Source organism: Adiantum capillus-veneris, chromosome 7 (assembly GCF_014529385.1).
Source record: "Adiantum capillus-veneris isolate H3 chromosome 7, ASM1452938v2, whole genome shotgun sequence".
Lineage (NCBI taxonomy): Eukaryota > Viridiplantae > Streptophyta > Polypodiopsida > Polypodiales > Pteridaceae > Adiantum > Adiantum capillus-veneris.
Genome location: NC_140937.1, coordinates 32,276,819 through 32,284,527, shown reverse-complemented (window position 1 = coordinate 32,284,527; position 7,709 = coordinate 32,276,819).

Below are 7,709 nucleotides of genomic sequence, written 5' to 3'. Positions count from 1 at the left end.
CGGAGTTCAGATATGGGGTCCCTCAGTAGACCACCATGGCAGATCTGGCAGCACGGATGGATGGAGATGTATGGAGAGGCCTTTGATCTCTATGATTTTTCGGATGTTTCGGGCTAAGTCCTCAGTGCCACATGAGATTATCGTAACCGAGCTAGCCGCCCCACCCCTCGTGGTGGAGGCATTGACTAGATCTGTATCCTTTATACACAGTGTATGAAGACTCCCCAGAGACAGATACGCTCGGCTAGCCTGCAGGGTGACACAGCATGTTGGTATGGGCAGATGACATCATGGTTTTAGTCACATGGTTTCAGCATGGATAGATTGCCTGTGTTGCAGTACTCCTTGGATGCACCCTCCCTATCTCTCACACGGACAGAGATCTCCAGACTCATACGTCAGGATCTGATTTAGCTAGATACCAAGAGCACATGGATACAGTTGGCGCAGGAGTTGGCCACGAAGATGGCTTTCTATAGAGAGCATCTTCTCCAACTCACGGAGGATGGTTTGGTGACTAGGCTTGCATACATGGATACACACTTATCTTATGGGATACGATGTGCTATTGGGCAGATACGCACATCCTTACACCAGCTTCAGATTGAGACTCTGGCCGATTTCAAGGGGTACCAGCAGAGGCTAGGATATGTCATTTATGTCGCCTAGAGCCAGAGACAGAGCTGCACTACACATTTCACTACCCGGTATACTATGAGATACGAGGCCACTTCCACTGTCTGTTTAGAGAGGGTTTTGGACCATACTCTAGAGTCATGAGATACGAAGATCAGAGATGTCTTGGATTGTTTCTACTAGAGCTGCGTAGACATAGAGAGAGCTAGCTGAGGACATCACGGGAGAGCCAGTCTCAGAGACAGATCCCAGACTTCTTCACACGAGCCAGGGGACAGCAGAGGAACAATCATCACAGCAGATCTTAGATCCCACCCACACCAAAGGTACGCGGATCGATTGAGCCATTGAGCTAGGCAGATCCAGGCGCCCGTGACTTGGGGGGGGGGGGGCGCTCACATCATCTACGAAGGTGAGAGTAGAGGATCCTGGCCATCCTAGCTCAATATGCGAGACGACTAGTCAGAGTATTGACCATGGAGGATATTGATGAGATTCGGCAGTGACCTATGAGGGATCTCATCTGATGATTTGTATCTCATTTGATCCATCTTTGTTTCAGCTAACCCATTATATCAGCACTCACCCATCACCCCTCCCCACCTATTTCGTCTCAGTTTCAATTTTTCAGTTCTTTGTGCTTTTTGTACTCAAACACTATCAGATTCACCAATTGTAACTTTTGGTCTCATAGGTCACCTTGGCCTCTTGAAGACATTAATATAACATTTCATCCCCCCCCCCGCCCCTTTTCCCGATGTGAGCCATCTCTGGATTCTGATACACAACCACCATTTTGTATCTGTTCTCTGAGATACACACCCCCTTTTGTATATGTACCCCTCAGGCTCGTGATACCCACCTATCACAACTCTAGTAGTGTTTCTGTTTAGTTAGTCTTTTTATCCAGACCTTGTATCAGATTCACCATGATGTAATTCTTTGGTCTCATAGGTCATTTCTCATCTCTTCTTGGATCCTCAGTTCTGTCCTGTATCGGACTTATTGAAAGTAAAAATCCTTTCTCACTACTGCTTTACTAATCGGGTGTAGTTAACTTGATTAAGTAGCTTCATAGATATGGATCTTCAGTGCTCCTCACCTTTGTATCCCACCCCGTGCTTGCTTTTACCGCAGCCGTATATGCCATGTACTCGATGTCAAATCGAACACAGTAGGATCAAATAATTTGCTGCAGTACCCAAAAAATTATGGTGCGGAAGGGTCCTTCAAAGATTCATATTTTAGTCTGGTCGAATTTCTTGAGCTCAAGTAGTGCAACATAAACTGCATCGGGTTGGTTGTGGTCCAAAGTTAAGATAAAAGTAAATGCTCTTGGTGCTTTTCTGTATGACCGTTACTACTTCATATCGGCTATGCTATGGAATTCTACACATATCTTGCATGCAAAATTGAGTTCCGTCAAGATAAGGGGTCCCCGTCTATCTAGTGTACTTTCTGAATAGGAATCTTTCCCATGCTCGGGTGCCACCCGAAAAAATAGAAACCTCAAGCCAATCATTGGCTTTGAAATTAGTGCAGCCAAGTGATCAGGCTTGGACAGCGTGGGAGACTCGGTAGAGTCTCAGCCTGAGAGACTGAGCACCTGCCAGATGGGTGTCTGAAGATTGGCCCCCCTCTCCCCTGACCATCACGGTCGCTGGGGCACTGATTCCGCCTCAGCCACCGGCTGCAGCAGGTCTACCACCGCTTGGAATTTCTCGCTGCTGACGTGTCATCAATTACAAGGTCTCGTAATTCTCGCTGCTGACTTGTCAGAAGGGCAGCGACGCGTGATGGCCGGGAATGTGCTCTGGTCAGCCCATTCCACAGCACACTCCCGGCTCCCGCCGGTCGCGTGACCTGTGGAATGGGCCTCCCAGAGCCCATTCCCTACTCCTTCATGGCCAGGTAAGGCCACTAAGGGTCCTTTCCCTACACCGTCACGGGTGGGGGTTGAGGGGCAGGCAATCTCAGCCACCCGTTTACTGTCTTTTCTTTGCAAGAATCTCCTGCAGCAGCTCACCGATGATCAGCACGTTAGCAGACGGAATGTTAGGGTTCACTGGCAGTTTGTAAGCGAAACAAGTGCTGACAGATCAGCAAACGGAATCCTTCTTTCATGCTGCAGGTAACACCTCAACACGTAGAAATAAGGTCACATGGCCTCCGATTCTTGCTGCTGAGGTGGCAAGAATTGTATGGCCCCTCTCCCCCCAGCCGTGACGGCCAGGAAAGGATGGCTAGTGTCCTTTCCCTACAATCAGCTCTTCCCCATGGCTTCCGGCCTCCACTGGTCGCCATATGGGGTCGCCCCAATTACAGGGAAAGGACACCTACCCCTTATATTTTTCCTTGTCACTGTAAGTGTATCTATAAAGTATTTGAAAGCTAATGGTGGGAGGATGGACATAATTGTGCCATCTCAACTTTTTGCCTACGTTATTTGCTTAAACACATTGGATCTTCATTTCTAGTCACATAGTAACATATGGGATCATTTCTAGCCACATAGTAACACATTGGATCTTCATTTCTAGCCACATAGTAACATATGGGATCATTTTGTAGCTCTCTTAGTGTCTAGTTATAGATTTCTCTAGCAATTGCATACTCTTTTTGGGGGGGGGGGGGGCATTGGAGTCTATCCACAAGGTTTATATTTGAGTGGTTCTGTGCAATTTTTGGTTAGCCTTGTACAAGGTCCATGTCCACTAATCCTTGCTTGGTGCAATGTGGTAGCACACTTTACTTTTCCATCTCAGATTCAAACTTTAGTAGTGGGTCTAGTAGAGTTGGGGATCTTCACCTTCTCATAGATATGCCAAGGTTTCCTTAAGAATTATTTGGCCACAGTTTCAAACTTTTTCTCCCACCTTAAGCATGCCTTTGGATTAAGCTTTGAGCGAATGTGGGAAATGGAAGTGGGTGGCGAGACCCAAGGACCAAGGTGGCGTCGGTATCCTGCAGCTGGCGATGCACATAGAAGCCATGTGTGCAAAATTGGTAGTCTCCTAAATGAATCAAAGGTAGGATTGGGCAGTCATGGTCTGGGATATTGTTGAAAAAGTGATACTCTTCTCACAAGGAGGCCCTTGACAGGAGGCTAAAGTGCAAGACAAAATTCTAGCTCCAAGCTGGGCTTTTCTAAAGCTCGGAGGTTGCACGGGGGAGTTGCTAAGAAAGTGCAATAAAGCAACATTGTCTTTGGAATGGAGCGAGATCTTTAGATACTTCGAGTGCTCCATCGTACATTGGTTCCCTTGGCTACCCAAGTTAAGAGGAGGATCTCTGATACCTTTCGGAGGGAAGTTGCTAGAATAGTAAATAACAAAGGAAACTTCAAGTTGGCTCATGTCTAGGACTACGACAACTGTTGCTGTTGCTGGAAGGATGTAGACCTATTGGTGGTGCAACATGGGTTGAATCTAAATGAAAGGATTTTGATCAGCAGTCTTAGAACTTGTGTGCAATAGTCCAATGCTTGCGGTTGGGTGAGAACTCGATTGGAAAGCTTGGCATTTGCCCAAAGACAAATTTTTTGCTCTTTGGAAACTTATAGCAAGTTGATGTATAAAGCGGATTGGTTCAATCCGCTCATCAAATTGTGGAAGGTAGATTGGTTTGAAAAGAAATGGGAGAAGAGTGTAAACAAGATTTGGAAGGTAAACTGGCCAAGCTCAATGAAGATATTCGCTTGGAAGGTATTGTGGAGGGACTATCCCAACTCGAAACAAGATCCTTACTAGAGAGCTTGGCACAGATTCTTGCTATGGAATAGAAAGCAGCTTTGGAAGATCCCTTGCGTTTATTTAAAGATTTGTCCTTCCTTGCGAGGTCTGACCGCCAAAATTTGCAGATGGGTGCAGAGGACTTGGAAGGTGCTCTTCTTTAAAAATGACAGGTTTTAGAACAAAGAAATTTTGGTATGCACACAAATTACCAAAGAATGTTTTATGAAGCAAATTTGAAAATCAAGGAACATTCCGATTTTTGAGAGAAACTTTGTAATAGACCAATCCAAGGATATCGTGCATGAAAGCATGAAGCTTTTATTTATAATAGGGTCAAGAGTCGGGTCTATTGCGCAAGGCGAAGAATGGACACATGCACTAAGTTGTATGACTGGCTCGAGCTGATGAGTTGTACACCCCCTTTTGTGGAAAGGTTGTTCCTTCAAGGCACATGTAGTGCTTGAGGTTCATTGTATATCATCTTCACCCACAATTGTATTGGAAGAAAAGAGATTTGAGCCCATTTTTGTTGATATTTAATTGAGAGATATGATATTGGTGAGTCATTAAGTATGGGTTCATGGTGGGCCGTGACAATTGTATCCGACATCCCTATTTAGTGTGGTGATAAGTAGTAGTGTTGACAAGGTGGTGGCCACTTCTTGCTACACGCCCTTAGGGAGGATATTCTTTTTTGTCATATTGTACTTGGGTTTTAGCTTTGTTTGCTAAGGTGCATTGTAAATCCCTAAGAGCCGGGTTTCACAAGTCTACTTTCAATGACTTTTTTAGCATGTACCATTTGTTAGATGAGACCAATCAACAAGTTATTCCTACTCAAGCATTTCATCTTGTGAAGGCATCAACTCTGATATGTGAGAACATGGTGCACACCAAAGGCCGCTATTGGGTGCAATCATTTAATGAGCAACTAACGAGCAGCCAAAAGCGAGCGATGGGAAAAGCTCTAGTTGAATTGTGCTAGTGTAGAGTCAACTATTAACACATTAACCGTATGCTTTAGATCTAAAACCGCAGAAAAGGTTCCTTTTAACATTTACATGTATATTTTGTGATTGTGCATAAGCATTTCATAAATACTTTCTAATGCAAGATTTGATCACCCAATTTGATACCCATATATCCCATTGTCCTGCTACCCTCCTATAAATTGTAATAATTATGTCTTGTTAAGAGGGTGACTCTATGACATTTCATATGAATGTGCCTCCTCCATGTTGGGTTTTTTCCCTTTTTGAGTATCTATTTACATATGTGTGCTCATCCTAAAAGTCAATTTTGATGAATTTTCTTCAAAGAAATTGGTCTTTGTATGAACTTTCATGTTGTTGCATGACTTTCATTTTGTCGATTACACCATTAGAATCTTCTTTTAAACATCCATCCAATTCCAATGAACCTCATATTATAAAGGATAACCATACAAAGTATTGATCTGTGTGTGTGTGTGTGTGTGTGTGTGTGTGTGTGTGTGTGTGTGTGTGTGTGTACAAAGCAGCATGCGATGTCCGCAATCGACACGGTAGCAGGTTGGGGAGGGCCGTGCAGGCTTGAGAGGATGAGTGCTCTATGTGTGTGTGTGTGTGTGTGTGAGTGATAGAATGGCGAGGTGCTCTCTAGCAACGCGGAATGCGTGGCTGAGGTGAGGGATGAGAGAGTGAGTGAAGAAGTTGGAGGGAGGAGACAGGCGCAAGGGGGGGCAAAGGGAGGAGGTGCACGTAGAAGTGTACGCTTCTCTCTCTCTCTCTCTCTCTCTCTCTCTCTCTCATGTGGAGTTCCTCCAGCGTTGTGATGTGCAAACAAGAGGTCATGGAAGGGAAGGGAGTAGTTGGTAGGCATGGCGAGGCGGGGTGCGAGGGAGGGCGACCGAGCCGTGCGAGTAGAGGGGGCTAAGGAGACAAGTGGGGGAGGGGGGCATTTTGCGTGGATTTTTAATTAGGGGGTTCGGGGAGAGAATTCCTTTATTAGGGGGTTGGGGGAGAGAATGCGTGGATTTGTGAGATAGACCATTGGATGTGGACAAGATGCCTTAACAACCCATTCTTCCACTTGAACCTTTTCAAAAAGTGGGGCCTTGACTTTGTGAGACCTGTCAAGCCAATTGCAAGATTCATAGGAAATCATTACATTTTAGTTGCAACTGACTATTGCACTAAATGGGTGGAAGCACAAGCAATGAAGGACAACAAAGTAGAAAGTGTGGAAAAGTTCTTGTATAAGGATAACTAGATTTGGGTGTCTAGTGGAGTTGGTATCTGATTAGGAAGTTCATTTTATCAATAAGGTGATCAAGAAGTTGATTGAATATCACTTGATTGTACACAAGAAGTCTACAGTCTATTACCCTCAAGCAAATGGCCAAGCAGAATCCACTAATAAAACCTTGATTAGAATATTGAAGAGAATGGTGTCAGAAAATAGGAAAGATTGGGATACTAAGTTGGATTCAACATTGTGGGCATTCAAGACAACTTTTAAAGTAAGTACAGGGATGGCACCATTTAAGATGGTGTATGGACTAGAAGCTATTATGCCAATGGAATTTGTGGTACCAAGTTTGAGAATTGCAATGAAGCATAAATTGTCAGGAGAAGATGCTTTAGTCCTTGACAGAAGCAACTCTTGAAATTGGAGGAAATCAGAATTTAGACAACTTAAAGCAATCCAAAGGAGGAGGCAAGCATGGGTTGAGAGAAAATTGAAGCACAAAATCTTTAATGAGGGTGATTAGGTGCTTATGTATAACAATAGATTGGGGAAAATTGAAGCTGAGATATTTGGGGCCTTTTCAGGTTGCAGAAGAGGTTGGACTATCAACTTATTTGTTGGCAAACATCCAGGGAAGAATTTTCCTAAAGGCAATCAATAGCTTCAAATTAAAACCCTTTGTTAATGAAGGAACTCGTTTTGAGGGAAGCGAGACAGATTCCCTAAATCAAGGAGAATATGTTGGGGGGATATACACAATAAGTGGGCACACATTAAATCCCTTACATCCCCAATTTGAAGTTCAAAATCGAGTTAGCACTCTTATTGCATTATTCCCTCAGAATCTCACTCGTGTGTCTGTACTACGCTAATCTCTGCGTTTTATCTCTCTTGCACCTTATGTCTAAGTGTGTAATCACTGTCGAAGTGGATGACGCTTTGTCACCATCTTGCAAAGCTGAGGGAGCCAACACCATGGTCACGCGAAGGTCAATGCGCAAAGCAAAAGCAACAACTCAGGCCGCTTCTGCATCACCTGAGATATTAATCGATGAAGAGATGTCAACACCACTTGAGGAGTTCCCACTGGTCATGGTGGCTAGGCTAGTA